At 39.4% G+C, this 24,542-nt stretch overlaps 2 pseudogenes; both read left to right on the top strand.

Annotated features, from left to right (window-relative positions):
• Positions 1–15,869, top strand: part of LOC149165228 (transketolase, chloroplastic-like) — a 31,588-nt pseudogene extending 15,719 nt beyond the window's left edge.
• Positions 15,870–15,921: 52 nt separating this feature from the next.
• The window catches only part of LOC149165229 (serine/arginine-rich-splicing factor SR34 pseudogene), a 55,899-nt pseudogene continuing 47,278 nt past the window's right edge, over positions 15,922–24,542 (top strand).

Genomic DNA, 24,542 nt, shown 5'->3' on the forward strand with positions numbered 1-24,542 from the left:
CCTGCTTTGACTACATTTTTTGTGCTAGAATTTCTGTTTTGGAGGGCTGCATTAATTGGCACAGAAACCGAGGTTTTCTGGGCCTGTTGACCAAGCTGACCACAGGGCAGACGTGCAAACTTTGACCAAGTTTGACCGACTGTTTTGAAACTGTTTTGTGTTGACTTTGACCAGCAAAGAAGGTCAAGTTCGATTGGCTTTGACCGAGCTACATTGTGAATTATTTGCTGCTGCATTGACCAGCATTGACTTTCTGGTTAGGGTTGTTCACTGCTGCTATCTGAAAGTAGAAAAATCACAGATTGACTGGGTTGTTTTGGACAGTAGTTTTGATCATCTATTGGAAAGTCAATATTGACTTTATTGCACCCTCTCTCTCTCTGATGAACATTTGATATAATAATAAGAAAAATTGATCAAAGGGTTTTCCCCATCTTGGGGTTTTTCCCTGGGATTCGCCAAATTCTGGTGATCTCTTGTCTTGGCTTGTTTTCTGTTCTTTTTTTGTTCATGTGTTGAAGTAAATGTAACTAGGTTCGGTCTTCATAAATGTACTTTGATATTTTTATTTATTCAAGAAAAGAAATATTATTTTTATAATATATTTCAATGAGTTTCTTGCTCATTGAAGTAGGTCTAGCAAATGATAAAGTGTTATAGGTGAGTCAAACAGTTAAAATAATTATGTTGAATACCTTAAGGGTATGTTACATTATGTATATTTATGTATAAGAGTCAAAGAAGACACCTCCAAGCAAAGTCAAGTCTCCTCCTAGCAAAGACACCATCAAAAGAAGCAATGGCACCATTAAAAGCACCCATCGAAGCAAAGAAAGTCAAGTTGGCCTAAAGGAGGGACGGTCCTCTATATATAGAGGCTGTCCACTCCATCAAACTACAAGCAACTCACTCTGAAATCAGCGAAGGTAGAGGACCGAAAAAGAAGCTGAGAAAGGGACGAAGAAGAAGCCTCTAGGGCAGCGAAGAAGCAAGAAGGAAGAGCGAAGGTTTTGGCACTGTTTTGGGGCCAATACCAGCGACATGTGTGAAGAGAAGGAAGGGCTATCTGTTGTTAGGATAGCAGCAAGTCACCTCCCATCATACCTCATCGTTTGGGCTACAAACTAGGCCTACTAGGCCTCCTATCCAAGAGAAGAAGGAAAGACCTCAAGCGAAGGAAAGAGGAGCCATATAACATCAACAAGACCTCTCACACGTGCGAGAATTAGGGCTACAGTGCTGTCACACTAAGCCTACCACTATACATCATGAAGGGACTCGGTTGATCAAGAGAAGGGAGGAGTATCCTTGGGCGAAGGATTTCAATAAGTACAACAGATAAGTCTCTTCTAGAAGGTTTACTAATAGTGGAAGGAAGAACAAAGTACAAGGGAACTGTAATACTCATTCACACACAGTAACTAAAATCTGAAATACAGAAGCCTGAAGAATTAATTTGTACTTACCTTAACTGCTGTTGATTCTGCTACTGAACTGGTGATTCTGCTGCTTGTGATGCCGTGGCTATGTTGATCCAATCTCCGGGAGACCAATACCACCCAACCAGACTGAGCAAACCTAGCTGCTCAATCCAGAAAGCTGCTCAACAGAAGCTCTCTGTCCCTCCGTGCCCACAACCTCAGATGACTTAAAGCTCTTCCAATGGATAATTATCTTCTCCTGGTTTTCTCCTGGTGAATTTCTGCTTCTAGTTCTCTCTGCCCCACTCTGGTTCCCCCCCCCGTTTCTCGATCTAGGCTACCGGTTTTTATCTACGGCCCTGGCGGTGGCCGCCCTCCTACCTGCAGCCACCGCCTTCCCTCGACTTGACACGCCCTCCATGCAATTTAACCCTCAGATATTTTCCTGGCAAAAGGCGCTCTGTTATAAATTTTCAGTTGGTTGGACGCGCCCTTCTTTAATGGATCCTGTAATGATTTTTAGGTATGATATAGCATATGGTTGTGTTTTACGCTTAGCATATGTATATTTATAAGTTCAGCTATATATCTTATAACATTTAAATATATATATATATATATATATATATATATTATAAAGTTCCATTATATAGTTTATAAAATTTATATTATAAAGTTCAATTATATATTTTGTAAATTTAATATATATATATTATAAAGTTTAATTATATATTTTATAAAATTTAACTTATATATGTTTATAAATTTAAATTGTATTTATAAAACTTAACATATTTATTGTTTAAATTTCATCACATTTGTTTTATTATAAAGTTTAAAACTTTATATAATGGATCAATTTAGCTGGGTCGTTACATACACCCCCCCTTCTGAGAACTTCGTCCCGAAGTTTAGAGTTTTAGGTTCAAGGTTTTAATGGACATGACCTTTTCTATCCAGGTCCCCAAGCTATTCAAAATCATCCTATCCTCCCTAATCTCTTTTGCTCCCATCCTATCCGTCCTCTACTGGAGTATGCCATGACGTCAATTTTACTGACCTAACCATTCATAAACACTAAGGTGACAGCGTCGGTTACACCGACCTGATTCCCAGTAGGCATCCGGCAGTCATCATCACACGTCTAGGGGAGCGTGACTCGCACAGTCCTCCCATGACTCCAGGGTTCGGAGGATAAACGGTGGGTAACACCTCCACCCCTCCCAGTAGAATTAGGGCTACTACCCTATCATAGGATCACTTTGAGCTTTAATTGTTCTGAGGTTCTGTCATCACGTGGTCATCTCGGAAATTGGATCATTTATCTGCAATCATACACTTACCCATGCATTTGTAAAATGTGCATCAGCATATTCAAAATAACTCATGTATTATTTACATATGTCACTACAGCATAACATATTTTGCCATATTCCAAGCACGTCTTTTGACGTTCATCTAGAATGTATTCACTTCCTGATTTCTATCCCATTGATCATACTAAAATAAAATAAATCAGATCTATAATATCTTAATTTTTATCAGAAGAAAACTTATTCAACTGTCTTAACTTTACTTCAACATTTATAATTTAGTAAAATAAATCACATATATTGTTTTGGTATCCATGTACCAGCAGGAATTAAACATATATTATTTTGGTATCCATGTACCAGCAGGAATTAAACATATATTATGCCACAAAATTTCATGTTTATCCATAATCATTCAAGAATGTTTTTGAGTGCCTGATTGTAGTGAAGTAAATATATACTAAACATACTGTAAGGTTCTTCAAAATGGACATAAATTAGGGTATCTCTGGCATATGTCCTCTGTATTCTCCCAAGTTGTTGATCCAGGACTATACTTGTCCCATTGGACCTTAACTTGGTCCACCAGACGGTTCCTCAGCTGTCGAACTCTACGTTCCAGTATACGTAATGGTTCGACCGTTATGACTCCCTCGTCCGATACCTGCAATTCTTTCCACAGGATGTTATGAGATAGATCAGCTATATAATGTCTTAATACAGAAACATGAAATACATTATGAATTCTATGCAGGTGAGGTGGCAGGGCAAGACGATAGGCAACAGGTCCAACTCTTTCCACGACTTTAAACGGTCCTATAAATCGGGGTGACAACTTTGTCCTTTTTCCGAATCGAATAGTACTTTTATTTGGTTTGATGCGGACGAAGACCTAATCCCCTACTTCATACCTCCTATCAGTTCGGTGAGCATCAGCATAACTCTTTTGTCTATCCTGGGCTTCCTTTAATCGTTGTCTAATCTGTCTGACCTGCGCTTCCATTTCATGGATTAATTCTGGTCCTATTATCACTCGATCTTCTAACCTGTCCCAACTTAACGGTGTTCTGCAAGGTCTGCCATATAAAGCTTCAAATGGAGGCATCCCAATCGAACTGTGGTAATTGTTGTTGTATGCGAATTCGACTAAGGGTAAATACTTTTCCCAGTGTGATTGTTGATCCATTACATATATTTGCAACATGTCTTCAAGTACTTGATTTACTCTTTCAGTTTGCCCATCAGTCTCAGGATGGTAAGCAGTGCTTAAATTTAGCTGAGTACCTAAGGCTGTCTGCATGCAAGTCCAGAATCTGGAAGTGAATCGCGAATCTCTATCGGATATAATCTTCTTAGGTACTCCATGAAATCTGATAATTTCATTTATGAATACTCGAGTTACGTCAGCAACATCATAAGTATCTCGTACCGGAATGAAATGGGCGCTTTTTGTTAATTTATCCACCACTACCAGAATGGCATTGTGTCTTTAAGAAGTAAGAGGTAGTCCAGTGATAAAATCCATAGAAATGGTCTCCCATTTACACATAGGAATGTCGTGGGGGTGTAAGAGGCCCGCTGGGTGACAATGATCTGCCTTTACTTGCTAACATTCCAAACATTTTGCAACAAATTGAGTGATATCACAATTCATGCCTGCCCAAAAGAAGAGTTTATTGGTATCCGCATACATTTTCCCTACTCTAGGATGAGCACAATATACTGCTTTGTGAGCTTCCCCAAGGATGGTATCTCGAAGATCTTTATCATCAGGAATGTACATCCTTCCATGGAATCATAGGATCCCATCGTTTTCTAATTCATAACCCTCAAATTTAGATTCTTTTGCCTTAATTCCCTCAAGACTTGCCCTCACCTTTAAATACCAGCTGTCTTTTATAAGACGATCCAGTACTCGTTGTCTTAAGTCCACTTTAATGGGTATGAGAGAAAATATATGGGGTCTCCTGCTTAAGGCATCGGCTACTACATTTTCTTTTCCCTTAATATATGATATTCCAAAGTCATATTCACTTAGGAATTTACTCCATCGTCTTTGCCTGGCATTTAAGTCTCTTTGGGTGAACAAATATTGTAGACTTTGATGGTCGCTTTTAAGTGTAAAATTTCGTCCCACCAGATAGTGTCTCCAGATCTTTAAAGCTAGCATTACAGCGGCCAATTCTAAATTGTGAGTAGCATAGAGTTCTTCATGAGGTTTTAGCTTTCTGGAAGCATAAGCTATCACTCCCTTATCTTGCATCAACACTGCACCCAGCCCCTGCTTGGATGCATCAGTACATACCGTAAAGTCTTTGCGCATATCAGGGACTCTTAGGATTGGTGCACTGGTGAGTAGTCTTTTGAGTTCAGAGAATGCTTTATTACATTCCTCGGTCCACTCATACTTAACACCTTTACGCTGAAGGGTTGTGATTGGCTTTGCGATTTTGGAGAATCCCTCCACAAATCTCTGGTAATAACTGGCTAAACCCATAAAGCTTTGAATCTCATGTGCATTTTTCGGTATTGGCCATTCCATGATTGCTTTTACCTTCTCAGGATCTATTGAAATCCCTTCACCTGATATGATGTGACCCAAATAATGAATCTTTTCCTGAAAAAAAGAACACTTGGATAGTTTTCCATATAACTAACGTTCTCTAAGGCAGGACAATACTATCCGCAAATGATCTTCATGCTCTTCTTCATTCTTGGAATAGATGAGAATATCATCTAAAAAGACTTGTACAAATTTATCAAGATACTGACGGAAAACACTGTTCATAAGATTCATGAATACGGTTGGTGCATTTGTTAACCCAAATGGTACTACAGTAAATTCATAGTGCCGAAAACATGTCCGGAATGCAATCTTAGAGATATCATTTTCAAAAATCCTTAGCTGATGATACCCTGATCGAAGATCAATTTTTGAAAAGACAGCAGCTCCTTTCATTTGATCGAAAAGATCATCGATTCGCGGCATAGGGTATTGATTCTTTACTGTAGCTCGATTCAAGTCTCGATAGTCTATGCATAATCTTAAGGATCCATCTTTCTTCTTCACAAAAATTACAGGAGCGCCCCAAGGTGAGGTACTAGGCCGAATATGCCCTATATCGAGTAGTTCCTTCAACTGGATTTGCAATTCCTGAAGTTCTGGAGCTGTCATTCTATAAGGCGTTTTAGAGATCGGTTGGGTACCTGGCTTTAATTCAATAGTGAGATCCAATTCTCTTACCGGGGGTAATCCAGGTAGTTCCTTTGGAAATACATCCGGGAACTCGGCTAACATCGGATATTGTTCTAAGGATGGCCCTTTTTCTTGGCTTACTTCGTGAATTGCATAAGCCTGACAACCCTTTCTTAAACAACGCTTCACCTGCATTGCCGAAATGTAGCGTAAAGAAACTTCCCTCTTGATTCCTTGAATTTGGATTACTTCTCCCTCATCATTTATGCCCAAAACCCTTTTTCCATAACAGTCCACCCAATCTTGGTGAGCTTCCAGCCAATCCATACCTATGATAAGATCATACGTTCCTAAGGCTGTGACATAGAATTTTAGTTTAGTCGAACAGACCCCTAGGTCAATTTTGCATTGATCCACACTCAAGCCCACGGTTTGGAGTTCTCCTGAGGCCATTTCCACTTGGTGGAAATCATTTTGTCTACGAGCTGCCAACCCACATTTGTTTAATGCATATGACGAAATGAAACTATTTGTGGCACCAGTATCAAATAAGATTTGAGTTTTATGCCATTGATAATACCTGAAGATTCCACTACAGTGGATTGATGGGCAGCTTGGTCGTGGTTGACTACTGCATGAATTCTATGATTACTTCGATTGGCTGATATCGGTTCCTTCCCAGTCCTTTGCAATATATTTGATGAAACTTCAGGGCAGTTATGCTGGAAATGCGGCCCCCCACATCCCCAACAATTGAGCTGCGCTGATCCTCTTGAATCAAGGTGTGAATTTCTAGAGAACGAGCCGCGTCCTCCCATGTTGATTCCTCTCGCACTCCTTCCTCTACCGGTAGTCCCTCGCGATGCCCATGGTCTGGTGTTGGACGATTCCGCGGCTATAGTGTTTACTGCCATGGGAACTCTTGTCCCCACACTTGGGGTAAACCTGTTACCGTAAGGTGGCCTCGAGCTACCTCTGAAAAAGTTCCGGGGAGCCTTCCCTAGAAATCCTAATTGTAAAGGCCCTGCTGGCCCCATATCCTTTTTGATTCCAAGGTGCTCTTCTGCATAACAGCCACATTCGACTGCCTCGGCTACAGATGATGGTTTCCACGAGGATTTAACCCAAATATGAAGCGTTTAGCTTGACGTTCATCAGAGTCTAAGTAGTGAATGTATTTTACCAGCTCCATAAACCTTATTTCGTACTCTTCCACCGTTTTACTTCCCTGAATTAGTGTATGAAAGGCTCTGGCTTGCTGTTGTTGAAAGTATGGAGGTAAATACTTTGCACGGAACCTTTCCTCAAATAGTTCCCAAGGAACATTATCCGATGTAACGTGCAGCTGCTTTTCCAGATTTCCCCACCAAATCAAGGCACTTTCCTTTAGTTGAAACACGGCAATTTTTGTTTTTGCTGAAGGCGAATATTCTCTTAACCTAAAGCACCGGTTCATCCCTTCCAACCATGCCTCAGCGCGTTCACCAACTCGACCTCCCGAAAATTCTGGGAGTCTAATTTTCTGAAGCTCTCTAGAGATGTCTTCTCTCGATCTTCTGGGCTCCAAATTATTTGGTTCCGCTGAACTGGTGGCTACATGCTGAAATTCCTCTTTGTTTTTAGCCTTAGTTGATTCCTTTAATGTCTCCAATAAGGCTTCCAAAGAGTTCATTATCACAATCAACTCTGGCGTTGGAGCGTTTGATGTTGACGGTGGTCTTGGTGGTGACGAAGATGATGGGGATGATGATGGCGACGGTGGCGGCATTAATGGTGATGATGTTGCATGGTCACGTTGTCGTCGCTCATACGTCCTTACCATAGTAATGGTCCCTGAACACATAATAAACTTAAAAATGATAAAGTTTTAGGCATAGATGAAAAGGAATCATTCAGACATCTCATCAAACATGCGGTATGTATCCTGGAAATTTTTTTTTTTTAGATGGGAATGAAATGCAATGTTTTGTTTTAAGATGGAAAATAAGACAATTGAGAGACCAACTTTCAAATTTAAGTGAGATTAGGAATGATGAGATAGCCAATCCTAACAGCTCTCAAACTCAGTTAGGAAACCAGTATACCAGCAAAACATGAAATCTATTAAACAGTCATAATGAGTTTCATTGATCCATTTCATCAAACAGTTCATGCACACTCTATGACAACACTTAGATTCTTTAGGTTAGATACCCATTACATAGAGCATATATCTTGTATTAATATACTGTAACTTCCAAGTATTAAATGACATTTCTAGGCTTATAATTATGAGTTCAGCTCCATAGTACAAAACAGAATTGATGGATGATATGCAAATGGGAAGGTTTCACACATACATTTGTTTGAACAGTTATATAAGTCCCATACATCTCTGATCATGGCTGAAGATACATGCGCTATTGCTCAAGGAACCAGAATTTAAACTACCTATCACTGCTCGTATGTAATGCAGTGATTTATGAGATGTCTCATTCATACAGTTATACTCTCAAGGCTGGCATACAAGCAAAATGCTGAGGCTGTCACACAATCTTGAAATATGCATTGTTTACCCCAAGGCTCAAGAGTGGGGTAATGCTGAAAGTAGAGGGCTTGGTGATTTGTTCAATTCTTATGTTAGTCATCTTAGTAATGCCTACTCTGATTTCCTTCGACATTGGGACCAACTGATTGACTTGGAAGCCCGCGATTCACAGAAAGCTTGCAGACCGTTACCCGTTCGTCGATTTTCTTATTCGGCTCCTTGAGAGCAGCCAGAACACCAGCACGCGACTTGTACGTCACAAAGCCAAAGCCTTTGTTCTTGCCGCTGCGGCAATGACTTGTTGAGGATCAGGGGCCAGCATCCCGGTAGACAGGCTGGGTGGCCGATTTATTGAAACGGCACCTTTTCCCACCATCGTTGTTCAAAGCAACAGACGATGAGAGCAGAGGTTGGCCTTTTTATTGCAACGGCAGTCTGTTGGTGCCCGATTCATTGGAACAGCACCGATTTATTGAAACAGCAGAATCCTCAGTGGTTACGGGTTCTAATCCCGCTCATGGAAACAATTTTTTTTTCTTTTAAACAACAAAAGAAAAAAAAACCACAATTGCGAGAAAATACGATCCATGCCGCAATTCGTGGGGAAATACGATCCAGGCCACCATTCGAGGCCTTGGATGTAATTACATTAGGTTTAGAAAATAAATTAAAGATTTCGAAGACGAATAATCGTGGAAATTCTACAAGGCCCTTTAAAAATGACTCGATCCCATCGTTGATGACGGAGAACATAGCCGTCTTATCTAATTTCAGTGAAAATGCGGCAGGAAACAACTTTGTATTTTCAATTGCTGCAGTGCCGGAATGATGCCCTAAGGCTAGAATCCAAAGCACAGGAACAGAATTATTTTTCCTGCGTTATTGCAGCAACAGGTGATACGGCTGACAGGGAAAGGAAAGAACGCAGACAAGGGCAATTAAAGAAATCCATTTCATTCACCATATACCAAAGAACAGCGGATTTGTGGGCCTGTAAGGTCGAAAAGAGTTTGAACAACTAGCTCTGATACCATGTGTAATACTCATTCACACACAGTAACTAAAATCTGAAATACAGAAGCCTGAAGAATTAATTTGTACTTACCTTAACTGCTGTTGATTCTGCTACTGGACTGGTGATTCTGCTGTTGGTGATGCCGTGGCTATGTTGATCCAATCTCCAGGAGACCAATACCACCCAACCAGACTGAGCAAACCTAGCTTCTCAATCCAGAAAGCTGGTCAACAGAAGCTCTCTGTCCCTCCGTGCCCAGAACCTCAGACGACTTAAAGCTCTTCCAATGGATAATTATCTTCTCCTGGTTTTCTCCTGGTGAATTTCTGCTTCTGGTTCTCTCTGCCCCACTCTGGTTTCCCCCCCCCCCCCCCCGTTTCTCGATCCAGGTTGCCGGTTTTTATCTACGTCCCTGGCGGTGGCCGCCCTCCTACCTGCAGCCACCGCCTTCCCTCGACTTGACACGCCCTCCATGCAATTTAACCCTCAGATATTTTCCTCGCAAAAAGGCGCTCTGTTATAAATTTTTAGTTGGTTGGACGCGCCCTTCTTTAATGGATCCTGTAATGATTTTTAAGTATGATATAGCATATGGTTGTGTTTTACGCTTAGCATATGTATATTTATAAGTTCAGCTATATATCTTATAACATTTAATATATATATATATATATATATATATATATTATAAAGTTCCATTATATAGTTTATAAAATTTATATTTATAAAGTTCAATTATATATTTTGTAAATTTAATATATATATATATATATATATATATATATATATATATATATATTATAAAGTTTAATTATATATTTTATAAAATTTAACTTATATATGTTTATAAATTTAAATTGTATTTATAAAACTTAACATATTTATGGTTTAAATTTCATCACATTTGTTTTATTATAAAGTTTATAACTTTATATAATGGATCAATTTAGCTGGGTCGTTACAGGAACTGTTAATTTTAGGTATGTTCTATGCTAGAGCAATTTATTTCAATTTTCACAATTAGCTCAACATCTTTTCTAGATTAGCAATCACATTAGTGTTAAAAGTAAATTGCAGATAGAACATAAATATAAATCGTATAAGACAAGCCAAGACAAGAGGACACAAGATGTGGCACTAGCCAGGGACAAACCCCAATGTGGGGAAACCCTTCGTCAATTCTTCTTATATGTTCTTTAATAGCTCAGCAGAGAGAGAGAGAGAGAGAGAGAGAGAGATAGTACATTTACAATAGAAGTCAACACTTTGACTTACCTAGATAAGAGCATAGATCATCTCCTAGGATGACGATACATGAGAACAGTTGAAGACATGTTGCTTCAACTAATTCTCCAAGGTGATTGCTTCACCTATCATTGTGTTGCATCTCGTCATCATGATGCTACACCTCACCGTGCTGCACCCGTCATCATAATGCTAGACCTCATGCTGCTGTTGTCCCAGTGTTTATTACTATTGTACATAGTGCCACTATTGCACCATGCTTACTGTTGTCCCAATGTACTTGCAACACTGTACTTGTTGTTGTCCATGCTTTACCATGCTGCTGTTGTAAATGATTCTTCGTGCTTGTAGCTGTCCAATGTTGCATCATGCTTTACCATCACTATTATTATGTGCACTATGTTGCACTGTACATTGTGCTATGTATTGTTGCTCCCATGTGCCATTGCTGCACCAATGTACAACTGCTACACCAATTACCATTGTTGTTATGACTGTGTTTAGGTTAGGGCATGACTTATAATCTACCACACAGTCAGGAGATAAGTCCTTTTAGGACAGCGGTTTACCTTGGAGACAATTCTCTCATGCCAAGATGCCTTCCAAAGGTCTAGTCCACCCTAGACTGCTTTTATCACAACCTCTAGCTGTGTGCTATGGCCGCGGCCTAGCACAACAACTAGCTGTAGATTTTGGTATGCCCAAATGACACTCAAACATCATAGTTTCCTCCTTGAAGATCTCGGCTTAGCTGACTGCTCTTGGAAACACCCAAAAACATACACAATTCAGCCCTACGTTGATCTATTCTTAGACTTGAGTGCAGACTTCTTTAACGCACAGCCTCACCTCTTGACTGTGGCTCCATGTCTTGCAAACAGTCCTCAAAACATGCCTAGAACAGCTTCTATTACTGCGTTGTCACCTACAGCAACCCGAATTCTTTCACGTTGTCAACATGCTTCTACTCGCTGCATTAAGGCTCCTTTGATCTGCGGCTAGGTCTTCTTTTGTTACGGTTTAGGGTCTCTTCTTAGCTGCGTATAGGGCTCCCTCTTTGCTGCGGATTAGGATCTTTTCTTGTTGCGCATTAGAACTCCTGTTCATTGCGGCTAGGGCTTCTTAGATCTGTGGCTAGATCTCCTTCAAGACTGCGGCTTGGGCTCTTTTGATTAGCGTACAGGTCTCTCTCCTTAGGGCTGCGTATAGGTACCTTTTATGGACAACGGATAGGGTCTCTTCTAGACCAACAATTAGATATTTCCTTGTTGCGTTATGTAGGCTTCCTTCACCATTCTAGATCTCCCTTTCTTTCTGCGTCTAGGGCTTCTTCATTAGGGCAACGTAGATCTCCATTAGGGCAGCATAGATCTCTATTAGGGTAGCGTAGATCCTTTCTCCATTACAGTAGCATTATCCCTTAGGATCTCTCCTCCTACTAAAACCCAAAGACAAGTAGAGAGGAAGAGATTCCAAGTGAGTGTGCAGAAATGACTTGAAGGCCACCTCTATTTATACTAAAACGTTGAGCACAAGTGGGGTTTGTTTGGTTGCTGGCCATAACACAGATAAATTCATATCTCCATGAATACTTATCGAAATCGGATGATCTTTGGATCAATCCTACACCTCTCGATGAGAGGGATCCAAGAAAAATATCACCTGCCATTAATAAGATGGCCCACATGGAGTTTGGCCCTAACTGCCAATTTTAGAAGGAACGAAGTGCCGGAAGGAGGTGGACAAAATGTCGGGGAAACATAGTGCAGAGAAAAGGAAGGACTGGACTTGTGCTTGGAGGATCTTCTAGTCAAGGGTCTAAGGTTTAGAATTGGTCAAGAAAGAAGCTTCAATAAGAGAAAACTTACAGAAGGGTTTTCCTCTCAAGAGAAGAGAGGTTTTGGCCCTGGCAGAGAGCCAACATCTTGTGTTCTTGTTTTATGTTTTGATAACAGTTTGATGAAGCACACACGTGCATTAATAAGAGAAGAAGAAGATTAAGCTAACAAATAAAAATTGTAAAAAGACCTCACAAATTGTTATCTAGTCCCAAAGAATCACTCTACACCTAATTGCCCTAGATTCTTCAACATCATGTTCTATCTACAGTTTCTGTCAATGTGATGATTAATGTGATTGCTATCGGAAATTAAATTGAAAATTGTCATTAGCCTAACCAAAGGACATTGAAGGAATTGTTGCCAGCATATAACATACCATTGTTAATTAAAATTAACACCGGCCTTCATAATATTCTTTGTTGAAGTTTCTAAGTTTACTTAGTTTAGAAACCGTTCATGCACTTTTTCTGATTTATTCCTACCTACTTGTTATTTTTCTTTAACAAGTTATTTACAAAGTAAATACTAAAAATAAACACCAATGCATGATCAACATATTACAGATCAACAACTAAAAGAAACAAGAACAAACACACCACATGACACCATTATTTTTGGACCAATGTCCCCAAAAAAACCCAATGTGGGAAAACCGGTGCGGTTATTTGAGGGTTTTCTTATTAAACAATATGAGTACAATCTGGGTGCCGAAATTGGCCTACCGAACAAAGAATTTCCTTAGCAGCAATAGCTCACAGTTTGAGAGAAATCTCCTCGCTGAAACCCCGGAAAACCCTTCCGATAGTTCCTCAGCACAAAACTACTCTGCAACCCCATCGTTTGCCCAATCTGCACTGCATCAACCCTTCTCTGTCTCACATTGGCCCTGTGTCAGCCTTTCTAGGCCTTTGTTTGCCCCAGGAGGCCCTACGTCAGCTCTGGCAGCCTCTGCGCTAGCTGCACTAACCCCTTTGGTGCTCTGCGCAACACTTGGCTGCCTCTACGTGGCCCTGCGTGAGCCCTTATTGGCTCTGCGTCAACCTCCTTAGCTACTGCACTGCTCTCCCGACACAATCTCTACCTTCTCTGTTTCTCTGTACTCAATGCCCCTCAGTTGCTCTCCCTATCACTGATTCTATCTCTCTTAGCAAACCTTGCTCTAGAGAATAGAATGACTGATCATCTGGTGTACTTCTCCAAGTGACCCTCAAGCCTCTTCTTATATTTTTCGTGCTGACATCTCAACGACCAAGATTAAGTCTCTAATCAATGGCTAAGATTAGATCTGGCTTGATCCATGTCTTTTGAACCATTCTAACACAGATTCATATTAATACACATTAATATTTTATTTTCCCTAAGTTTAGACTTAGGGACTCTATTAAAAATATTAATTATTTTAATATCTCTTAATTTGTTTAGAATCTGCCCAAACCATTTCTGGGTATTGGAGATCTCATGTGCCCCAACCTCTCCACCAAATTTCGTGGCTAGAGCACATCTGATGCTACCACAAATCAACATTCTTTTGTACTTGTAATCATGAAATATAAATTGTATTTGGAAAAGAAAATTATATGAAGCATCTTCTTCATGCTTGCAAGAAAAAGAAAAATATTTTTTTATGTATTCAAAAAAAAACATAAAGCATCCTCTTCCAAAGCAAGAAAAACGAAAATTTGAATTTTGCATTTAGCTCAACATGTGAACAAGTTGGCCCTCCAAGTGACCAGTGGGCCTGCCCATGAGACACACCCTTTTGCATGGATGAAACACTATAAATTGTGCCTATTTTCTCTCTTCCAAAGACACACTTCGATCACACATCTTATCTTTGTTCAAGCAAAGGAAACAAGGAACATGTTGTCGCACAGATTGTCATGACAACGCTCAGACCGGGGGCTGTCACCCTGATCCCCAATCTCTCTGTTTAAGCCTGTCTCCCGTGGCTAAGCGGGGTAGACCCTATGGGACAATGGAACCAACTGTGGACCAGTTGGGTTGGGAGACACGAGGAGAAACAAGCACTTAATTGATTTTATTAAGTTAATAGACCAGTGCCTTATGGAGTTAATGACTGAATGATTATTTATCAAATGCTTGCAGAAATATGAACTCATTAACAATCATTTACCATCAATTAACCCAAGCGATGTAAGATATTCAACAAACGTACAACACCTTAATAATGATCCAACAATTAAATTTCTAAAGAATGAATGCTCTAAACAACCACGAAATTTAAATGCTGACCAGATTTCAAATAGTTAATGTCCAGATATAAATATTTTAAGCACATTTAATTTCACCACAACAGAGAAAAAAACTTTAAAAAGAATTTCCAATTTTTAATTAGCTTTTTTTTTTTTTTTTTAATTTTTATATATTTTTAATAAAATTTTAAATCTAAAAATTAAACAAAACTAAAATCCTAAATAAAATCTAATCTAAACTAAAGTCCTAAAAAAATAAAAAATATTTATTTATTTATTGTTTTTATTTTTATATTTATTATTTTTTTTTTTTTTTTTTTTTTTTTTTTTTTTTTCATGAAATAAAAATAAAAATAAAACAAAACTATTCTAAGCAGAAACTAAACTAAAGTAAACTAAATGAAATTTAAAATTATTAAAACTAAATCCTAAAAAAAAAATCAAAATAAAGCTAAACTCTATTCTAAATTAAAATCCCAAAAAAAATGAAGAGTTCTTTTATATTTTAAAACTTTTTTTTTTTCAAACAAAACTAAACTAACAACTAAAAATGAAATTGATTTTTTTTTCAAACTTTTTGATATTATTTTTTTTTAAATTAAAATTTAAACAAAGGTGAATCTAAATTTAAACTAAAACTTAAAATTAAAAAAGTTAAGCTAAAAAAAAAAAGAACTAACACCTAATATAACAAAATTGAAAATTAAATCTAAATAATAAAACTCAGACCTAAATTTAAAATCAAATAAAAATCTAAACTAGCAATAATCTAATACTAGAAATTAAAATCTAAATAAAAGGAATAGAAATTAAAATCTAAATAAAAGGAAAAGTAATGAAAATTTATAGAACGCTAAGCAAAGTTTAGGAGAAATAAAATAAAAGCTAAACTCTAAATAATACGCTACCCCAACTTAAAATTAATCAACGCATGTAATAAAAAAGGACAAGGGAAAACTTACGATAACCTACCAAATCGAAATTTTTGTTTTTTGTTGTTGTTTTTCAATGTGTGCAGGTCGTACGGATGAGGGAATGGCAAGTGCGATGGGCGTTTTGCAGATCTGGATGGACGGTGGGCGTGAAGGGCAGCGTTGAAGGCTGCATGAGATGGCCGCCTTTTTTTTATATGTTTTGTAGGTGTGGAGAGATGATGAGCAGCGAAAGGGAGAACGATGGGTGCAGCATGCGTTTGATGGTTGATGGCAACGTAAAAAATTTGAATGGGATCAATGGATCGCGGCAGCGTGAAGGAACCGTAGAAGAGATCTTGTAAACGTGGGCAGCAGAAGAGGAAAACGCAGAGAGAGAAAAGGCTGCCAGAGTGGATAAGCCTGATAAAGACCGTGTGCAGATCTGGCAACAGAAGAAGGGATTTAAATTTTGTTTTTGCAAGCTCTGGAGCAGTGTGGGAAGGACACAGATCTGGACAGTAGTGGCAGAAAATGAACAGCCAGCTCGCGGAAAGGTTTGCAGATCAGGATAGCATAAAAAAAAATGATCTTTTCTGTCAGAAAATAAAAAATTTCCTTGAGCGGCAGAGAAACCGAAATCTTTAAACCCTTCCCACTTCAAATTGCCTGATGGAAACCCTGAAAAATTTTCAAAGCCTGTACTTGCAGCTTGCAATGGCAAAAACAGAAAACCCAGAAATAATATGTGCAAAAAACAAAACTGAAACCCTAAATCAGCGAAATAATTACAACATTTACAACTTTTAGACTCTTAAGCAACCAGATTTGTCAATAATCACAGTAATATTATCAGAATTTAATTTTAATGTGAGCTACTTCAGAAAATCCTTCATGCATTCATAAAAAAAATCAAATGATAAGACCCAGATCAAGAACTGGCTGGGCTCTTTCAGAAAACACAATCTGGGAGTTGGCTGGTTTAGCCGAGAACTTTTCCTAACGACCGGTAATCTAAAAAAAAAGATTTCATGCACAACTTAAAATCAACCATTAACATAGAGGGAAAAAACAATAGTGAAATCCAGATCAAATGGAGATACCTGCCACTATATTTCAGAATCTACACTATCATTCAAACCCCAGAGATCAGACAAGATACCTATGCCTAAATCAATCTTCATCAAGCTATTAACCATGGCTGAAAATAAAATTATGCAGAAAAATAAATAATCTTACAGCACTTTCAGAAGAGTAACACCAGCAAGATTTTTAACCCCAAAGTCTTTCTTTATTGCACAAAAAATTACTACAAGAGAGCTTTCTTTAACACCAGACTCTCCGATCTAATCTGATCTCAAATGACCCCTAACATCCTATTTAAAGGAAAAATTCCCAACGGCTAGTTCAAGTGATCCATGTCAAAATGATCTCGACCGTCGATGAGGATCAAGATTTCTTTTAATCTTATCTGTCGAATTTTTAAATGCATTTTAATATATTAAACAATTAAAATTCTGCATTTATTTACTCAAAATTTTGACTTGTTATTATTTTATTATTTTATTTTATTTTATTTTTCAAATTTTTATTTATTTTTTATATTTTTATTTATTTTATTTTTTTAATTTACTATTTTTTTTAAATTTTTTTTTTTTTTATTTTTTAGTATTTTTTAATTTTTTTATTATTTATATCTTTTATTTCTTATTGTTTTTTATTTTATATTTTTAAATGGATCCTCGAACTTAGCCTTTGGAAAAATTCCCTAGGACCTAGGACTTAGGACTTATGAGGGGACGAAAACATTTTCTAACCCTCAAGACACTTTACATCATAACTTTTACAATTTTACATCCGAAGGGAGAAAACCGATTTGACATAGACCCTCATAGACCACCTAGTTATGCGACCAAATATAATCTAGCAGATTAACGCACTAGGATTCCCCTAAGATTCTAATGACAAAGTTCATTCCGGCTTTGGGGTTAGGCTGAAGGAAAACTCTGCCGATCATGGATCGGTGAGACAAAAAACCTTCCGAAACGTAGATTATCACTAGAAAATTAGGTCCACCTAGGCAATTTACATATATGACTCATATTTGCTAAGATTATTTACAATTTACACATGCAGATTGGGTTTACAACATAACACGATTAGGTCGACGATGATTGTCGAATGGCATGGACATATCGATCAAGCGCTATCCCTTTTGCGAAGAAAAAGGGGGTGTACTGCTATGGGAAGTTGACACGTAGTGGTCAACAGAACATAAGGACGAAAATCAAGAGGATACCTGCTCGCTCTACCAATAAAAGAAGGTTGAATCTTGTGCGTGTTTTCTAAAGTACATCTTATGTGGAATAGTGTGAAGGTTCTATGGAATAATGCAAAATCTAAAGATATATCTCTATGGAACTGTGCGAAGGTTTGAGGCACATTACAGTGTGCAACCATGCAAAGTCTAAGGCACATATTCCGAGGTATGATGCAAACATCTATAGCATAATCTAAGGTTGAGATAGAGGAAAAGCTTCAGTCCTCTTGGAGACTTGTTTTTTGAGGTATATCTCTAAGGCATAGTGTGAATTCTGAGGTAGAGTTGTCAGTCATATGGAGACCTTGTTACAGAGATCTTTGTGGACACAATTGTGGAGGGTTGACTTGGTCCTTGATGGTTGGTCATCTTGTTAGTTATTTGACTTTGATATATTGCTTTTTGCAATAATTCTCAAAGGAAAAGGTTCGTTGGGTTTTTCCCCATTGTGGGTTTTCTGTTAAAATTGGCAACTAGGGCAAAACTCCATGTGGGTCACCTTATTTATGGCTAATGATATTTTTCCTAGATTCCTTTCGTCTAGAGATGTAGGATTGATTTAAAGATCATCTAATTCCGATAAGTATTTATAGAGATATGAATTTATTTTGATTATGGACAAATTGTCAAAGTCGGCCAACAAACTTAAGTAGGCTCAGAAGCCCAACAATCATGTCTATTCAACCTCAACGTTTGCATATAAATACAAGGAGCATTCTCTTCATTTGGACAATTCATTCACTCATCTTCTCTCTCTCTCTCTCTCTCTCTCTCTCTCTCCCCTACGCATAAAAGGAGCCTCTCTCTCACACACGTGTGGCAGAAAGGAAGACATCCTAGGGCAAGGAAGACGCAGAAAGAAGGACGCTAGGGCAACAAGTCATCTCATTGATCAGCATCGACCAAGCGTTGACTATCTGGGGGTGCGGATTGGCTGTGGCTGCCTCTCCTAGGCAGGCTGCAAATTTTGGCATGAAAGCCGAGGTGATCTGACCTCTGGTTTGTCCAGTGTTGTTGACTTCATAAATCTGCAAATTGACTGTACTTTTCGGGTTGTTCAAGGGCTGTTTCTTCAGGTTGTTAGAGGACAAGTTGACCGGAAATTAACCAAGCATTTTAGAGGTAAATTTCAACTAGTTTGACCAAGTTTGACTTTGCTGATCCAACATTCGTTGCTGCTGATATAAAATTACAGAATTCAGATTTTGTACTATTTCACTCTGCTGAACTATTGAAGATAAAAGAAGATTTGATCAAAGGGTTTCCCTGCATTGGGGTTTGTCTCTGGCTAGACACCACATCTTGTGTCTCTTGTCTTGGCTTGTTTTCTGTTGATTATTTAATGTTCTATCTGCACTTTACTTAATGTATATGTGATTGCTAATCTATGGCTAATAAGAAGAAACATAAGTAAACTGCTCTAAGCATAGAACATACCATAATTTAACATGGTACCAGAGCTGAGGTGAAGACAAAGCCCAAGCAAGAGCAAGAGCAAGAGCAATCACCGAAGAGAAGGTTGGCAAGGCTATCTTAAAGGAATCATGGGGTCCTCAACACACTTCCCTGCTGAAGACAAACTCCATGAGAAGTTTGACTATCACGGGTGGAAGATGTCTCTCGATCTAACATTAGAAGAGTAGGAAGTGTTGGACCATGGGAGAGGCAGGATTGTTGAGCCTCCATCAAATGCATCCGCTGTTGCTAGGAACAAATGGACCAAGGGAGAAGTCAAAGCAAGGAAGATCATCCGTGACTCTATCAACAAATGCTTGGTGGCCTATGTTTCCGAGCTGAACACCTCCAAAGAAATCTACGATAGACTGGTGAGTTTATTTAAAGTTAATGATGCAAATCAAGTCTTGTTTCTTTGAAATAAGCTTAAGGAAATTAAGAAGGGCAAAGATGAGAGTATGCAAGCATATTTTTTAAGGATCACCGAAATCAAGAACGATCTCCTATCTATTGGGGAAGTAATTCTTGACAGGGAAATGACACTCACAACTCTTGGAGGACTGCCATCTGAATGGTATATATTCAGGACTACTCTTTTCAACAATAACGTAATTCCTGGATTTGAGGAATTAATGGCTAGATGCATTCAAGAAGAAACGAGGATGGAAGGGCAAGAAATGCCCATACTTAAAGGTCATCCCTCTGCCTTTTCTTCTTATACTAAAAGAAGAAACAATTCTGAGGCTAAATTCAAAGGAAAGGCTGGACCAAAGGGTGGAAGAAAAGGACGATGTTACAATTGCAATAAAACGGGTCACTATGCTAGAGAGTTCCCTGATAAAAGGGACTCACTCCGGGATGATGATCAAAATCCCTCTCAAGGCAATCAAAGGGATGGCGGGTCAAATGGCAGAGGTAAAAGAAGTACCAAAAATCAAGGAAGAGGACAACCATTCAAGAAGGCAAGAAATTCCAGGTATGAATCTAACACTGTTAACAATAAGCAAGATGAATATTATCTACCAGCTGCTCTATCTACTACTGCTTTCCTAGACTCGCTGGGAAATTGGCTTATTGATAGTGGTACCTCAAGGCATTTCACTAGTTACAAAGAAGCTCTCTATAATTTGATAGAGAAGGAAACCAACCTGGAAATTGTTCTTTGAGATAATTCAAAATATCCCATGAAATGTGTAGGAAATGTCACTCTTCAATTGAATTAGGGTAATACCATTCACTTACAAGATATATTATATGTACCTGATCTCAAAAAGAACCTGGTGTCCATTTCGACAGTGGAAGACAAAGGCTATAAGGTGGCTTTCAGCGATGGCAAAGTACATGTATGGAAAAAGAAATCTGAAGATGCTTTTACTCTTGGGTTTCGAGTTGATCCATTATATCAGGTCAGAGCAAGTCCGTTGGGTGTCATGTCTTGTGACACATCTCTTCAGTCCGAACTATGGCACTGGAGGTTTGCTCACCTTCATTATAAAGCTCTACTTGATGTAAGAAAAATGGTGACCGCAATACCCGAGTTCAAATTAGAGCAAGAAGGTGTATGTCCAAGATGTACCGAAGGAAAGCTCAAAAGGGGACCATTCCCCTCAAGCCAAATTAAGACCTCCGATATATTGCAATTGGTTCACTCAGACATATCCGGTATGATGCCTGAGAACTCCTTGGGAGGATATTTATATTACCTCACCTTTACAGATGATTATTCTCGCAAGACTTGGATATACTTCTTGAAAAAGAAGGATGAAGTGTTCTCTTGGTTTCGGCACTTCAAAGCCTTGATCGAGAATCAAACTAAAAGGAAGATCAAGACCTTAAGGACTGATAATGGGACTGAATATCAATCCAATGAGTTTCATGACTTTTGCAAAGTGGCCGGCATGAAGAGGGAGACTATTACACCATATACTCCTGAGCAGAATGGTGTGGCGGAAAGGAAGAATCATACAATCGTGGAAGTTGTCCGTGCTATGCTCCATGATCAAAGACTTCTGAAGTTTCTATGGGTTGAAGCTGCAAATACCTTCTTATATGTACAAAACCAATGCCCTCATCAAGCATTGGGATCCAAGACTCCCGAAGAAATGTTCACTGGTAAGAAAGCTGATGTATCTCAATTTAGAATTTTTGGAAGCCCTGTATATTTTCATGTGCCGAAAGAGAAAAGGAATAAATTGTGTGCATCTGGAAAGAAAGGAATCTTCGTGGGCTATAGCAAAAATACTAAGGGCTATAGAATCTATGTAGCTGGTCAAAGGGAAGTCGAGATTAGTCATGATGTCACCTTTGACGAAGATATGGCTCTTAGCAAAGTAGACAATCTTCCTACTTTAAAGGGATCTAAAGAAGCTGACACAGGGGAACCGAAGGAAAAGGAAGATGAGATGATGCTCGTTTTGGAAGAACCTATGGATCCTATTGATCCTCCTCCACAAGAGCCTTCCTCTTCTTGGAAGAGACCTTCATGGCTTAGGGGGACACTTGATGATGCTAAAGGACACATTGCACACCAAGGAACCTTCCGTGAAAGTAAGAAGTCGAATAGGTATCAGGGATACCTGACCATCATGAGCACGATCATCCAAAATGAGCCTTCGTCATTCACAGATGCCGTCAAGCATCAATATGAGTCCATTATGAAAAACGATGTTTGGGATGTGGTCCCCAGACCCCAAGACAAAGCAGTTGTCACTTCAAAATGGCTTTACAAGATAAACATGTAGTTGATGGAAGTGCAGAAAAGTATAAGGCTCGTTTTGTCGCTCATGGCTTCTCCCAGAAGGAAGGTATAGAGTATGACGAGATATTTGCACCTGTTGCTTGATATACCACCATCCGCTTGATCATAGCCCTTGCTGCTTTGCAAGGATGGAACCTACATCAGATGGATTTCAAGACTGCGTTCTTACATGGTTCGATCAAAGAGGAGGTCTATGTGGAGCAACCCGAAGGGTTTGAGATTTACGATTGAGAATCTCACGTGTGCAGGTTGAAGAAGTCCCTCTATGGGCTAAAGCAAACACCCCAAGCATGATATGAGAGGATCGATAGCTACTTGATGAAGCTGGGATTCACTAGGAGTGAAGCCGACCCTAACTTTTACTTTAAGGTTATAGATGACAAGCCTCTCATATTGGTGCTATATGTTGACGACCTCTTTCTAACAGGTGCAGACCCTCTTATTCATGAATGTAAGAGGGAGCTGGCTTCTGAGTTCGAGATGAAAGACCTAGGACTTACGCACTATTTCCTAGGACTGGAAGTCTGGCAGAAACCAGGGGAGATTTTCCTATCTCAAGGAAAATATGTGGTGAATATATTGGAGAGATTCAGCATGGTGGACTGCAAGCCCGTAACTACCCTGATGGAGCTTGACTTCCAGAAGTTAAGCGGTAGTACTGCCGGACCTGTTTTACGAAATGCAACCGAGTATCGTTAACTCGTCGGAGCATTAATGTTCTTAGTGAACTCACATTTGGATATATGCTTTGCAGTCAACACATTGAGTCAACATATGGTTGAGCCTCACCACTCACATTGGATTGGTGCCAAGAATCTGTTGAGATATCTTCGTGGTACAATCACTCATGGGTTGAGATACACTGTCGGAGATGTCAGACTACTTGGGTATACTGATGCTGATTGGGCAGGCAGTGTGGTGGACCGAAAAAGCACTTTCGGGTGCTGTTTCTCTTTGGGATCTACCTCGATATCCTGGATGAGTAGGAAGCAGAAGTCGATGGCTTTAATCACCGTCGAGGCAGAGTACATTGCTGCTAACATGGCCTCCTTTGAGGTAGTCTAGTTGCGACAACTCTCCAGTGAGCTGTTTGGATTTACATTGGACATCACCGTGATCCTGTGTGACAACCAGAGCAGGATCCGTTTATCAGAGAATCCCGTATTTCATGATAGCTCCAAGCATATCGATACTAGGTACCACTATATTCGAGATATGGTGCAGCGAGGAGCAATAAGGCTCCAACATATCGGTACAGATGAACAGGTCGCTAACATCTTGACAAAGCCCCTAGGAAAGGTCAAATTCTTGACTTTCTGAGAATGGCTTGGTGTCGTTTAGAGACCCTCTTATTAAGGTCGTGTATGATGAATTGAGATCTGGGAGCTCCAGAGGGGGCGCAGGGTACTTCTTGGAGCGACATGTGACCACAGGGCAACTCACCATCCCTTGGTGGAGCACTATGTACAGGGTAAAAGGTTCAACCTTCCCTTGTGACACACTGTGGCGACCGTGGAACAGGGTGATTAGTTCTCTTGTGGGCTAGGATGATTCGTTCTCCGTGGCGACTGTGGAACAGGATGATTAGTTCTCCGTGGCATCCACTAGACAGGATGATTCGTTCTCCTGTGGATAGGATGATTAGTTCTCCTGTCGAGGCATCCTACCCATGCAGTCTGGGACTCATGGGAACTACCTCTCATCTGATCAATGAGCAGGGAAACGAGGATAGGGACCTTAGTAGTACTATCGATAGACGCATCGTTGTATCTATCGTACTCCCTATGCTAGGATGACCTCCATTGATCTGGGATCAGTGAGAGTGGTACACACTCTGAGACTGACTTCGGGTCAGTGGAGGATGGTATGATACATCCTCGATCATTTCTTCTTCTTCATAGTTCGAGCAGAGTAGAGCAGAGTAAAACAAAGTAGAGCAGAGTGGGGTCAAGCTGTGCAAGACAGTGCATTTGATGGATGGATAGTAGCAACGGTCAGACGGATTGCAGATGGAGTTCTCTCTAGTTGAGAGAGAGTGTTAAAATTGGCAACTAGGGCCAACTCCATGTGGGTCACCTTATTTATGGTTGCTGATATTTTTCCTAGATTCCTCTCGTCGAGAGGTGTAGGATTGATCGAAAGATCATCCAATTCCGGTAAGTATTTATGGAGATATGAATTTATTTTGATTATGCACAAATTGTCAAGGTCGGCCAGCGAACTTACGTAGGCTCAGAAGCCCAACAATCATGTCTATTCAACCTCAACGTTTGCATATAAATACAAGGAGCATTCCCCTCATTTGGACAATTCATTCACTCATCTTC

Source organism: Pinus tabuliformis, chromosome 5_1, assembly GCF_031772625.1.
Source record: "Pinus tabuliformis cultivar Carrire ecotype Pingquan chromosome 5_1, CPIR1, whole genome shotgun sequence".
Lineage (NCBI taxonomy): Eukaryota > Viridiplantae > Streptophyta > Pinopsida > Pinales > Pinaceae > Pinus > Pinus tabuliformis.